Below are 14,435 nucleotides of genomic sequence, written 5' to 3' on the forward strand. Positions count from 1 at the left end.
ACATTTCAGAAATGATTTCTTAATTCATTTCCTAGATGCTGTGGGGCTTGCTGGGGCTGTCTGCAGCTGTCTTATTTTGAGGAACGAACTGAGGTAAAATGTAACAACGCAGCTCACTGAAAATATCTGAGGTAGAATTGGAAAAGGTTTTCAGACTCTTCACTTCTGGGATAAAAAGCTCCTCTCTGGATCACACCAATGTGGCGGGAATAGATACTAAACACTTTAAATCTACACAGTCTCCAATAATGTGGGACAATTCAGATTTTTCCTAAGTAATTTCCCCACTTTCTTTATCCATTAACTTTACTGTAAAGCATCAAAATAAAGCCAAATAATAATGCAGTTCAATTATGCCAGTATCATTTGGACCAAATAACTTTTTTGCAGAAAATAATGCCCCACTTTCCTAGACATTACTCATCCATTGATAAAAATAAATGACACCTTTTTAAGAGTAGTATACAAGAAGGAAATCTAAGTATGATAAGAGCAGAAAAATCAAACTTCTGAAGAAATCAGTGAGAGTCTTTTAAAATGTGTGAGTATAATGTAATGTTATTCCTAGTTTTGTTATATTTGCATTTTGCTATGTTTTATGCTTGGTCTTTGTATTCAGAATTATTTATATTTCATTCTCATGTTAATGTTAGCTTGAGATTATTTGAGTGATATTTACAATTGTCTGCTGATACATATGGGAATAGATACATTTATTTTTGGGGTAGGATTTGAAAAATTGGCTAAGTCATCTATTCTTTTTATTCCTTCACAAACTGTTTTAGTTTTTAAAACTTTCATGAGTACTGGCATCATTCAACTCTCCGCTGTGCTTTACTCCTTATTAAGAAACTCAGCCCTTAATTAGCTTGCTGTGTCTTCATTTGAAACTCGTTCCATTTGATAACTTTTGGTTGCTTCTGGAACGGTCGGTGCAGGCTTGTGTGGGCTTCCATAACACAAAAGCCAGATGGATTTTTTAAAACAGATAAATTTAGGCTTGAATAGAGAACTGTGAAAAAAAGAAGCATTTAAAAAAGAACCCACAAAACAAAACAAAAATCTTAGTACTGATAAAAAAAAACAGTGAGAAAGCACAGATTCTCAAATTAGGGGAAAATAAAAACTTTTTTCCTTTTCTTCCCTTCCTCTTCCCTTTACGTTTTAATTTGTTTGGGGATCAAAAATTGAGAAGTTGTGTTCCTAATTAAAAATGGATCACATTTGGGTCTGAGGGGGAGTGAGCTGCCTTGTGATAGAAGTAGAAGACAGAAGGCTGCAGATAGAGCGAGAGCCCCCTCTGATAGCCAGCACGCTCTCTCCAGCGTGCTCATTTGCAGAGTTGAGAAAACAATTGCATGCTGCCTTCAGAATCCCTTGGAAGAAAAGCCTCAGAAATGTAAACACACTAAAATTTGTCCAAAGTGTTTACCTTATATAACAAATTTATTAGGGAGTCTAAATGTGCTATGGGGATGACAATGAAACAGTTTTATACTTATCCAATAACAACCCTTTCAACTGGACTATGTGGACCCCCTTTCCTTCTGGGAAGGAACTCCATCAATGGCAACTTGCCATCTCCTCTAACTTTTCTGTCACTTTTCGTTATTAGAACAGTTTATTTTGTTGTTTAAAACTCAGTCCTCTTTATTTGGATACTTCAGTCTCCAATCAGGTGCAAAGCTTATATCCTCTCCCCCTGGAGTTTATTCTTTCAGTTTGTGCCTGTGGTGGCTTAAAGGTTAACAGTCTGCTCTCCACGTACTTCCTTCTTTCCACCTCTCTTTGAACTCCTTTCTTTAACTTCACAAACATCCTGGATGCTATTCTGGTCCAGCATGACATGGTCCTGTTTAAGCTCTCCGTCAGCCCGGTCCTTTCTGATGCTGGTGTTCTTAGGTCATCTGGCAGCCTCTAGGTAGGTGGTGTGTGTGTGTGTGGCATGGCGGGATAGCATTCATCATCATCCTGGACCCCTCTCTCACTGGAAACTCCCACCTTTGATTGTATCTTAACTTTGAGCAGTGATAAACATCTCCAACTCCTTATCTGTGTTGGGCCTCCCAGTTCTTGGTCCAATGGCTATTTGGAACGATTCTATGGTCCCTTCTCTTCGACTGACTTCCATGTTGCTTCATATGGAGCTGTAGGAACTACTGGAGTCCTCTTCTGTGTTTCCCAGATCCTCAGAGACCTGAGATAGGGTGGGGCTGGCTGCATCTCATTTCCAGGTATATTACATGAGGAACCCTGATGACTTGAGCTACTGACCTAGAACAACTGTTTTTAGAAATTTCTGGTCTTTAATATGCATCTCCCACAAGACTCCAGGTGGCAAGTATCAAATGTATACCTTCTCTTATTTCACCTTTGCAGGTTCAGGAAATGGAAAGGATGGCCTGTCATGCTCCATGTTTCTCTCAGTCCCCACTTCTATGGCCATACCAGAGATGACTTTGCAGTATGCAGCTTAGTATGCATCCAGCACAGACTTTTCTCCAGGTAACCTTCAATATTTACTCATGATTCTCTTGCAGATTGCCTTCCTTGGTTTTGGGGTGAGGAAAACACCATCCATAATGACAGAGAAATGAGGAAAGACTTTTTTCATTAACGTGGAGTCCACCAACCAGAGTCCCCTATTCCCCATTCCAAGCTCAATTCTCTTCTTGATTTGATTAGGGACAGTTCAGACATGGAGCCTTGGGTGAGCCCTGTGGGAGGCGCTTACTGCCAATAGTGTCACACTTACCACTGCACATGGCCATGCTTCTAGGACAACAAGAAACATCTCACTCTGCATCCTATCATGTTGATGTCATACTTCATAATTTATTGTCTTTGTTTGAACTCGCCAAACTCTTCCTGGTGCTCTTTTCCCCACCTTATATGCTATTCAGATCAAAGTTGTAAGCAATGACTTTTCTAGGCTTTAACCAGGTCCCTAACACTGGTCAGTTATCCAGAAGATGTGTCCAGTAGCCACCAGCAGGACAGTATGGTATAATTAAAGAGACGGTCATAATCTAGGTCTGAACCATGAGTTTGCTGCTGACCACCTGTAATTGTGGTATCCTTGGTCTTCTAGAAATTAGTGTCGTTTCTAGAATTCACACTAGATTATAGATTCATACTAAAGATGTCCAAACTTATTTTTAATAGTAAAATCCTTTTTAATTTTCAAATTGGTTGTTAAAAAAATCTAGACCTGTAGCTATTCCCAGCTATGGACCTTAAAGCATCTATTTTATCCCCCTATTAATATGAGGACTCTAGGGTATAAAACTTAAGATCTACCAAAGTAGAATATCAGGTTATTCTTCTAACTTTGAGATTTCTTTTTTTTTTTTTGAGTGTGGCTAGCTCTGTAGAAACTGAGTCTGTTCCTAAAGAGCAACTTTATACTTGCGTTTTTCTGTCATTCCAAATGTTGGTTGCATATTGGACTTGTGATCAGTAAGGCCATCTCTTTGTGTATTTTCAGATTTTTGTGAATGTTTTTAAAGGTCAAAAATTGTTGATACTTATGTCTACTCCATATTTTTGCAAAGTTAATACTTCAGAAAGACAAATGCTCTCATAGCTCTGAAGTGGCATTTCCCAATGAATTGGATACTACTCCCTTGAGATACTTTTTGACACAAAGAATTTTGTGGTCAAAACACTAAAAATGCTGTATTTCATGACCTCCCCTTGGAGACTCAGAGCTCAGGGAAGTTCTATAGTAGAGCCACTAGTTTAACTTCGTTTAACCCAGTATTTCCCAAACAGTTGACCACAGGACCAACTGTCTTCCCACTTACCATTAGTCAACACTCCACAGAAGCAACATTCCTCTAAATACAGTTCGCAAACCACTGTCTTAGAATCCTGTTCAACACCCTCTTTTTTTTTTTTCTGTAAAGGGCAAGATGACAAAACTTTAATGTGGATTTCAACAAATTTGTCTCAACTATTCAACTCTGTCCTTGCAGTACAAAAGCAGCTATAGAAAGATCTAAACAAATGAGTGTGACTGTGCTCAATAAGAGTTTATTTACAGAAACAGGGAGTGGTATAGATGTGGCCCCTGAGCTATGGTTTGCTGACTCCTCATCCTCCATTAACTAAATGAGACTTATTCTGATAAGGGAAGGTACAGTCTCAAATAGTGAAATAATTGATTCATATTTCCTGAGTATTTACTAGAAATTCGAAGACTAAGCCATGGCCGGTAACTGCCTTTCCCTGATCATCTTAAGAACTGGAGCAAGCAGGTGAGGTGACTCATTCAGTGTTGCTTATTTTACCAGAAATTCATCTAGCTGTGAAATCTTTGCCCAGCTCACAGTCAGTTGCTAACCATCAGCCAGTTTCACTGTGATACAAGATGGGCAGTAAATAGGAAACACAGCAGCTGCTAAGTATCAAGTCAATTGTTCTGTCTAAAATGAACTATCCATATGATTCAAGCTCACAGAAGGAAAATATTATAAACATAATCAGAGGTATCCAAATGATCCTGGCTGTTTTCTGAATGGTTTACCAAGCCTAAATATTATTAGTTATCTATTGCTGTATAACACATTACTCTAAAAACTTGATGGCTTAAAAAGAGTCAGCATTTATAATCTCATAGTATGATCAGAAATCTTGGTGGCTTAGCTTGGTCTCTGGCTCAGGGTCTCAGTGAAGTTGTCACTGAGATTGTGATGGCTCAGCTGCACCAAGATACTAACACATGGATTTTAGGTCTTGAAATTCCAGTTTTTTGGTTATATGAACCTCTCTGTAGAATTGTTCACAACTTACTACTGACTTCTCTCAAAAGGAAGGTCTGATAAAAGGAAGCAGGGGTAGTGAACAAGACAGAAAATACATTTTCTTTAACCTAATCTTGGAAGTGACAAACCTTCACTTTTTGCAATACTGTGCCTATTAAAAACCTGTCACTAGTTCTAGCCCATACCCAAGAAAGGGGACTTGACGAGGGTGTGAATATAAGGGCCCAGGGACCTCCTGGGTCATCCTAGAGTTCCTCTACCATGTATACTAAATTCACTAAAGCATTTTTAATATTTCTCCTGTGCAATGAGGGTTCACAGTCTTGACCTTGAATAGTAGAGGAAGAGACCACAGCCATAGTAAAAGCATTAGGCTTTGTCTTTATGAGGAACTAGATGAAAGGAAGACAGAAAAAATAAAAGTGTGTGTGTTGTGAGGTGGCAGAATGAGGGAAGAGAATGTAAAGAAAGGCAAAGAAGAACTATGAAGGCATTTTTTTGACACAATATGTCCTCATTTGGATAGAAGGGAGCAGATCGAAAGCTTCCAGGCACAGATCTGGCCAGGGTACACCTAGAATTCCTTCTAGTCCCTGCTGCACCATACGTGTGGTTCCCTTTCCCACTCATTCTTCAGTCTCTAGGTTAAAAGTGCCTCAAATTACACACAAGTTTGTCGCTTAGGAGATATGGCCAATTATTACCAAAGGAATTTATAATTTTGATTGTCCAAAAGGCCAGACAGAGAAGAGAGAAGAGGAGAGGAGAGCAGAGTGGTATGTCATGGGGGAGAGAGAGTGAGTCTGTGGTATGTGTGTGTGTGACAGAGAGAGAGAGAGAGAGAGAGAGAGAGAGAGAGAGAGAGAGACAGACAGACATTAGCAAAATGTCCCCATACAAGGTACTAAAGGGATACAACTACATAATATATCTCCTGTCTTTGAAGATTTTATATTCCAATTAAGGCAACAAGACAAACATATGGAAACAGTTATGTTAAAATTCAAGATTTAAATAAACAGTTCAAGGTAACAATAGAAGAACTATCATAAGGCAGAACATGACTAATTGCCAGCTGAATTCTGTAGAATTCGTTACTATTGGAATTCAGGGAAGAGACTGACGGCGGTGAGCAAGATAGCTGGGGAACATATTGTAAAGCAAATGAGAAGAATTTGGAGAGGGAAAGGAAAGTAAGGACCTTCCAGGTGGATGGAATGGCATGAGTAAAAATAAGAAGGTAAAACAGGTGTTTGGGGGGAACAATGAGTTAACCAGTTTGAAGAGTAGGTTTTTGGAGGCAAGGAGTCTGGGATGAGGTAAATGGTAAGTCAGACAGCCATGCAAGAACAGGTTGGGTTTAATTATCTAACCTGTGCTTGGTCCCTGAGGCAGATGGCTTGCCAACAAACTTGCATGAATTACCCTCTATTAGAATTTTTAAAAAGGGGTAAGTTCCAGGTTGATTCGCTGAACATGTTGGGCTCACATTCCGTGCCTGTCTTTTAATAGCAAGTGATGGCAAATGGAAACGGTACCTGTGCTTTGTCTCCATAGCAGCAGCTCAGAAAAGCCTTGATGGCATCCAGCTGAAAGAGGCTGAACCATTGTCACCCCCACCAAAAGCTGAGGAGGAAGTAAGGAGGAGAAGCATGGTTGTTATTTCAGGAGACTGCTGGGATGAGGGAAACGAATGTCCTGGGCATCAGGTGATCCTGCTGAAGTAGGATGTTGCATATCTCTGCATCAAGGGTCAAAGTAAAGAGAGCAAAAATTGGGTGGGGAGACATGGAGCCCATCATCTTCACATTCTGCTAAGAACGTGAAGCCAGAGAGGACTGTGAGCCAGGGAAAAGGGTCACAGGACCTTTAGAGAAAGTCTAAAGAAATCTCTAAGCAATCTTAGGAAATTCCTCATCTCTTTAAATTCTGTCTTCTCACCAGTAAAGGAGGGAGATTACATTACTTACTATGATCATAGCGTAGTTTTGAAAATCCAGTAAGAAGTGACATACAAAAGCTGCTTGCTAACGTCAGTATTGCTGTTGCTACTGCTGTTACTGTATTCTTCCCAGCCTCTCCATGACTTTGATTTTCACATGTGTACACAATAATGAAGTTGGTGGTAAAACTCTTGGTTTCTTAGACATAGATCACTTTGAAAAGCTTGGAATGACCCAAGGAGTTTCTGGGCTTTTGAATGCCAGGAAACATTCCACTTCCTTCCCTTTCCCTTTTTTTTTCCCCTCCTCTCCTCCTTCCTTCTTTTTTCTTCCTGCTATGATTTGGATATGGTTTAAGTGTGGCCCCCAAAGTTTCACTTGCTGGAAGCTTGGTTCCCAGTATGGCAAAGTTGAGAGGTCATGGAACCTTTAAGATGTCGGGCCTAGTTGAAGGTAGTTAGGTCACTCTCTTCCTCATCCTTGGAAGACAGTAATACTTATCTTGCTGAGTGAGCTCTCATGAAGAATGGGTTGATAAAAAAAAAAATGAGGCTTGGTCTTTTTTGCATGCTGCTAATTCCCTTCCTGCTGCCCTGCCATGTTGCAACTTAGCCAAGGAGGTCCTCCCCACAGGCCAAACAGATGGGGTCTCCAGATCTTATACTTTCAGCCTCCAAAATTATGAGCTAAATAAACCCCTTTTCTTTTTATAGTAAACAGCCTCAGGTATTATGTTATAGCAATGGAAAATAGATTAATACACCTCCCTTCAGTAAACCACATTTTGAATGCCTTCTTTGAGCCAGTCACTTTGCTAAGCATTTCTAGAATTTCTAAGCTCTGGGTATGTGGACTTGAATATGGCCAATAATTAAATCCTGGTTTCTGAGAGGTAAATGATGGTGTTCAGGTGTGGGTTCTGAGAAAGTAATTTATTATGGTCTCTTACAGGATGAGAGAGAGAGAAAGAGAGACAGAGAGGCAGAGAGAAAGAAAGACACAGGGATAGAGAGAGAGAGAGAGAGAGAGAGAGAGAGATTATTTTTATTTTAAGAAGGATGATGACGATATGTGCCCAACATGGGCAGTTTGCAAATACATTGCAATTGTGTATCTGGAGCAGCACTGGGCAGTTGTGGGTGTCCACTGGCAGAACAAGGCTTGTAAGGGACCAAGACCTCCCGGTGCAGGGCAGAAATGCAGCAGGATGCAACCCCTGATGCCACAGCCTAGGGCCTTAGTTCTGCACCTGGCCCAGCATCCCGCCCCCACTGGCTGCCTAAATTGTGGAGAAGAAAATACCAGGAAAGCAACAGGGCCCCTTTTCTTCTAATTATTATTCTATGACAGTGTGGTCACAACTCCTATTTAATATATTCTGACTGGCAACAAAGTGCTAAGTGCTCTGCAGACCACAGAATTAAGCATGGCTGGTGACTGTTATGCTATGGGCCAAAATCTTCATTCTAGATTTAGGGTCAGACTGTAGCAGGGTAAACAATAAGATGGTAGCTCCTGGGGTCTCAGACTTTGTGTCCTTGACCTTGAGCTTCCTCCAGAGGACATTCCTCGCAGTTGCCCCAGAGGATATTGGTTTCAGAAACCTCAGGAAAGAATTTTAAAATGAGTGAGTATTGAGAAAATATCTGAAAGAATTGAGGGAGTTAATTTGTTTGAGACATGCAGGGGACTCAGGGGGCTGCAGTGAGAAAGGACCCCTGCAGCAATAGCTGGGAATATCACATTTCCCACTTTGCTAATAAACCAGTGCTGGAGGAGGTGAACGGGTGACATGAGCTCTGTGTAGGCTTTGGCTAACATTTTTGGTGTCCCAAATTAGTAACAAGTGTCATGAAATATATGAACTGGGAGGAATTCCAAAGGAATCAAATCATTGGTCTCTAAATAGATGAAGAGAGGATGTAGTGAGGGGTCAGAAGTGGAGAGGACAGGCACAGGAAACCTTTGTGGTGTCATTTCTGTCCCAGAACAGGAAGCCGGAAGGAGAAGGGTCAAAGCAACGGGAAGTCTAGCATCATGGTACAAAACGTTATCAGGACTGATGGATTTTAATTGTTTCATTCTTTAGAGCAAGTGCTGCGTGATCACTTAGCCACTGAATCTCTATTGTGTGATGTTTTTAAAGTTTATTTTTAATTTAAAGTCAATAGATGAAAGGTTGAACAAACAAAGGTAGAGATGGGAGTGAAGTTGAGGAAGAGCTAGTTAAAGTAAATGATCCAAAAAACTACAAAAGCAGTGGAGGACTTTTGTGTATGTTCCTCTCAAGCTACATTTCCCACTGGACATGTGGGTTATGATTCAGAACACCAGTTTTTGGCTTTTGGTGCCGCTCACAACCTCTGGGTCTCCAGTCTTAACAAGTTATCTTACCCGCAGGAGCTTAGCTAAAAAACCCTATCCAACTCTGTGGTGGTACACGTAGAAAAGAAACTCTTCAGTAGGCCAAAGTGGGGAAGTAGAAAGTCCCAACATCCCTGGGGCCCCTTGAGGTTCTCCTTCCCCATACATTCCCTGATGCTTCTGACTATTGGTTGTCATTACAAAAGTAACTTTATTTTCGTCTATTCTAGAACCCAAGGGACCATTGATAGCATCACCCCCCCTCAAGTCTAGGAAGAAACTATGGAATGAGATTACCTTTCAAAAAGTAAATTTCCTAAAGAATATTTCTTTCCATTAGGGAAAGAGAGCTTAGAGACTGCCACTCAGAGTCATAGGTCATTAGTATGAGAGAGTGGGGTTCAGATGGTATAGTTCACAAACATGCCCTCGGAATAAAGAAAGCCCTCAGCCACTGAACATGTTCTCCCATGGTGATGCAGCACTGTGTTCCAAGTTCGTCAGAGTAGCTCCCCAACTCGAAGTCCTACATGGTGTCCAGGGGTTACCAAGCTGCCCTTGGCCTCATTACTTGGATTTTTATTATTGAGCTAGACTCCAGGAAACCAACTATAAGACATTTTCTATTTAGACTTTCCTGCCTTTACATTCTTCAATCATTTCATGACTGTATTAAGACTGGGACAATAAATTTCTGAGTGGTGGCACAACAAGCCAGGCAATGATAGACTGTCTCAAATGGGTGGTTCCTCACACCCTGCCAAGGAAACAAGTCAGTCATTCATCTCCAGTCTAGCCATTTTCTGAGTATAAGAAATAAAAGGGTACATAGACTATCTTTAGAAAATTTATCCATTCTACCCATAACTCTCAAATCAAGTCGATGACAAATATATGAGAAGAGAAAACATCATGCATTCATTTACTTATCCAATCATCAAATTGGAGATGCCAGGAAGATAAGAGTCAACAAGACAGACATTTGTCAGCCTCTGTGAATAAAAAACAATAAGCCAATAAAACAATCTCAAATCGCAGTAAGAGCTATGAAGTAAATCAGCAAAGGACTAAGATGGGAGGAGTGGATCCTTAAGCTGGATGATCAAGCTCTGTTTGAGGAGGTGACATTTACCTTGAAAAAGGATGAAAAAAAATTTCTGGGAAAAGGAAGAGGTAGGAGAGGGAGATACTATTGGAGGGAAAACAAGGCTGGTGCACAACCTTGAGGTGGGAAAAGAGTTTTTGTGCTCCATATATTGAGTGAAAGAAGCCCAGTGGGGCTGAAGGGCTGTGGTTCAGAGGAAGAGAAGGCAAGATTGGAGAGAAACAGGGTTCAGATCAAAGATGGCCCTAAAAGTCAAAATGCCAAGTTGAGATTTTATTCTGAATGTGGAAGAAAGCTACTGAAAAGTTGTGATTAGGGCTGATTAGATGAAAAAAAAAGGAGAGTGCCATGATATAATTAATATCCCCTAATTTGTGCTACTTTGTTCCAAGTGGATTGGACAAGTGAGAAGGCAAACAGGAGACCAACTGGGAGCCATTGCCATGAGTCAGGCAAGGAGGATGGTGGCCTGGACCATCGCTTGGCAGTAGAGGTGGAGAGAAGTGATATAGCTGATTTAATTCAACCAGGTGTTGAGCTAGATAATGCCAATTGGTTTTATTGTCATCTCTTCATGATTAACGTTTATATCACCTCAACATAAAATCATATGGAAAAATAGGAGGGGAAAAAGCAATTTAGGGATAAAATTTTAATAAGGAAACAATAAAAATTTCCACCAGCTGATTTTAAAATGTTCAAAAATGCATTAAGATTTTTTTTAAATTAAAAAATGGACTGAAACAACCAGTATTTGTTTTGAGGAGGTGCTGATTTAGGCAAAATCTCCAACAGGTGGCCTGGGGATGTGGCTCAGTGGTAGAACACTTGCCTACTATCTATAAGGGCATGAATTTGATGCCCGCCATTGCAAAATCAATCAATCAATCAATCAATCAAAATAAATGACCACCAGACAATGCAAGAAATCAGGGTCTAAGTCATTTCAATGTGGAGAAAATCTGGAGCCCTGTACAGGCATCTTTCCATATGTTTCTAGTTTTAATTACAGGTTGATTTATGAATGACATTTTCTGGTATAGTAGTTTGAAAGAATCATCATTTTTTAAACATCTGTCAAATTTTAGATGTTATTTTTCACAAAAGTACAGAAGAAACTTAATCTATGGTCATGAAATTTTCCAACTCACTTATTCTTGTGAAGACAAAAACTTTGTATAGATGACTATTGAGCCACAGCTGACCTTGGATCTTGTGCCATTTGCCTGCTCAACCTCATTCTCTATGGAGTTTGGTTTTCCCAAGTCTCATCAATAAGCTGCTCAAAGCATTACTATAAATATTGTCACAGATCCTCTAATTACTTTGACAATGCTACTATCTGTACTAAAGACTTTTAGAGGTAACTTTAATGGTGTGTGATTTTCCTAGAAAGGAAAGATGTCTGATTAATGTGTAAAACCTTTAAGAACATTGAATGCCACACAAGACATTTCTGTTAGAAATTTGAGGATTGAAGTATATCTTCTGGTTCCCTCATAGTTTTAGATTCTTTTGATGCTATTTTTTCTGTACTTTGTCAAAATATCTAAGTCAAAGTCTTAATGTTTCAATTTTATGGCTTCATGTTTATTTATATCCACTCATATCACTATCATCATGAATAGTTTCTTAAATCATTTTTTTCTGTTTTACCATAAAATTTTGTTGGAATTAGTGTACATTGTGAAACTTAAATCTCAGGTGTGTATAACGTACTTGAGAGCAACTAGTTGACTCTTCCTCATACAATCTAATTGGCTTTTTCATCCCTATTCTACCAAGAAAGCCTGCATTTCAGGTCTCCTCATAGGATGCTGACCTATGTTTGGTTTTGGCCAGGCGTCCTCCCCCTGGTACAATAAGCTGAGGCCAGAATGTAGTAAAGAACCATGGCCAAAGAATAAGTAAGGAATCTCTAATGTAACTTTGCTCTGCAGGGAGTATGAACAGGAGTTCTTAGAAGGGTTTGCAGTTGTGGTAGGTGTTGTAAGGCTTGATCCATGCTATGTATGATCTAAGAATAGTTTATTATCAAAGTAGCAAAAATATCTATTGTGAATAACTTCTGATGAATGTACATTGGTATGTACCCTGAAGATAGTAACGCAGTGAAACTCCAGTAATTGAAAGAATCCTTTGTTGGTAATTGCAATGGTTAACCTTTGTCAACTTGATTGGATTGAAAACCATCTAAGAAAGCAGTTAATCACAATCTTAGTGTTTCTATAGGGGGTTTTCCAGAGATAATTAGAACCTGAGGGCTCTAACCTAGTGAATGGATTAATCCATTGATGAATTCATAGTATGATGGCCTTATTGGGAAGTGGTAAAAAGTAGAAGATGGGGCCTAGTTAGAGGAGTGGGTCACTGGGGCTGTGTCTTTGGGGGTTGTATCTTACCATGGCCCCTCTTTGTATCCCATTTCTCTGCTTCCAGTCTACTGTAAAATGTACAGCTTTCTCCACCATGTATTCCTACCACCATAAGGTTCTGCCCTAGACCATGGGGCTAAGCAACCATGGACTGAACCTCTGAAACTGTGAGCAAGGTAAAGCCTTCCTCCTTTAAGTTGTTCTCTCAGAGATATTGGTCACAGTTACATAAAAATAACTAATACAGTAATAAAAAATTAAATTTCAAGCATGAATCATCTTACAAATAAGTGTAGGCAAATTGGGCTTGAAGTGAGTTCTGTTAATTAATTGAAACAATAGTTCAGTATTAAATGGCAAGAACACTGGTGTAAGAATTAGTAAACATGGTAGTTGTTGTACTAAGACTCTCCGGGTGTTCTTGGCAAGGCCATTTTTTGCTTCATGGCCCCAGTGTCCTCCTTGGCCTATAAAATGAATTTTGTAATAGATTAATTCTACTTCTAAAACATCTTTGATCTGAAATCTGAAAAAAAAAAAAAGAAGAAGTGAGACTCTAAATAACACAAAAGCTCAAGTAGATGAAGTAGGAGATTAAAAAAAATCAGTGGGAAAATATCATTTATGAAGCTTTAGTATGTTATTATGTTATTCCATGTCCTTTGCATATATCAACTTCTTATTCCTCTCCAAAGTATTGTTAGGCCATCTCCATCTTATAGTGAAGAAAGTTAAAGAACCTTACCCCAAACCATCAAGTTGTAAGGAACAGAGGCAACCCAAATTTATTTAGCTAAGAAAAAAAGTGCTATCTATCATGCCAGACCTTTCTTTAAATGCAGAGAAAAATTAATGCCTAGGGAAAGATAGAGGCAGATAAAAACGTTCATGCTTTCTGGAGAAATAAAGTTAGCATTTTCACTATAATAACGGCTTGAAATTCTGAAGTGAGACTCAGAATTTGAACTTCTTGCACTGATTGTTTTCACTTTGATTTTATGAAATCTGTAGGTGTGTGAGTTAACGATGAATGCTTCAGCACTTCCCTGGCCATGCATAAACATCTACATGCAAATCAGCAAGGAGCGCTCTGTTTATCACAGCTGCAGTCAAGCCAACGAAACTGTTTCTACCATTGAAGATGAAATTGTAAAGTTCTATCTCGAAAATTAAAATAAAATAAACATCTTATTCAATTGCTCTTCCTATGGATTACCTAATGTTTCTGTTAGACTTTGAATCTAAAGGAGAGTCGAGTTCAAGGTTGTAAGTGTGAAAGTTACTTTAAACAACCACTCACCCAACAAGCCAAACAAACAAAAATGCCAGATTTAAAGAGGCACCATGAGTCTTTGCCTCACCTTTGTTAGCACAGGCAAATAAGAAGGCTAAGTGTAATAGAAACCAAGGAATAAAATCTTATATTTATATCAGCTATTGTGCGACTTTTCAAAACTCTATCCCTTTTGAAAAAATCTAAATATTTCCCACAGCCCTGTCTATACACTAGAAGCTGCTATTAGGAAAGAGTCAACATTAAGGGTATGTTGAAAGTTTCCAAATAAAATATAGTTTCAATACTTTTTGAAGCTCCCAGGAATTTGAATATATCCTTTCTGGGTGAGTTTGGTCCTCTGCATTGGTAATTCCTGGTATAGGAAGTTCTTTAACCAAGTTTGCACATTGATTCTCTCCCAACCCTATGAAATTGGTAAGTAGAGCAGATGTTGTTAAATTCATTTGAACACAAGGAAACTGAGGCTCACAGATAGTTATTTCCCCCAAATGATCCAATAAATAAGCAGTAAGACCTGAAATTACTCACAGGCTAGTTATTTCCATTAATTTCTTACTACTATGGCATACTGCAGTGTCCATCAGA

General features: G+C 39.3%; 1 long non-coding RNA gene across 1 annotated transcript; it reads left to right on the forward strand.

Moving 5' to 3' along the window:
- The first annotated feature begins 1,732 nt into the window (after positions 1-1,732).
- Positions 1,733-13,749, forward strand: LOC141422328 (uncharacterized). The gene is made up of 3 exons (XR_012446881.1): positions 1,733-1,921; positions 2,380-2,505; positions 13,565-13,749. It is a non-coding gene; the product is annotated as an uncharacterized lncRNA (long non-coding RNA).
- Positions 13,750-14,435: the final 686 nt, after the last annotated feature.

The sequence above is a fragment of the Castor canadensis genome, chromosome 4, assembly GCF_047511655.1.
Source record: "Castor canadensis chromosome 4, mCasCan1.hap1v2, whole genome shotgun sequence".
NCBI lineage: Eukaryota > Metazoa > Chordata > Mammalia > Rodentia > Castoridae > Castor > Castor canadensis.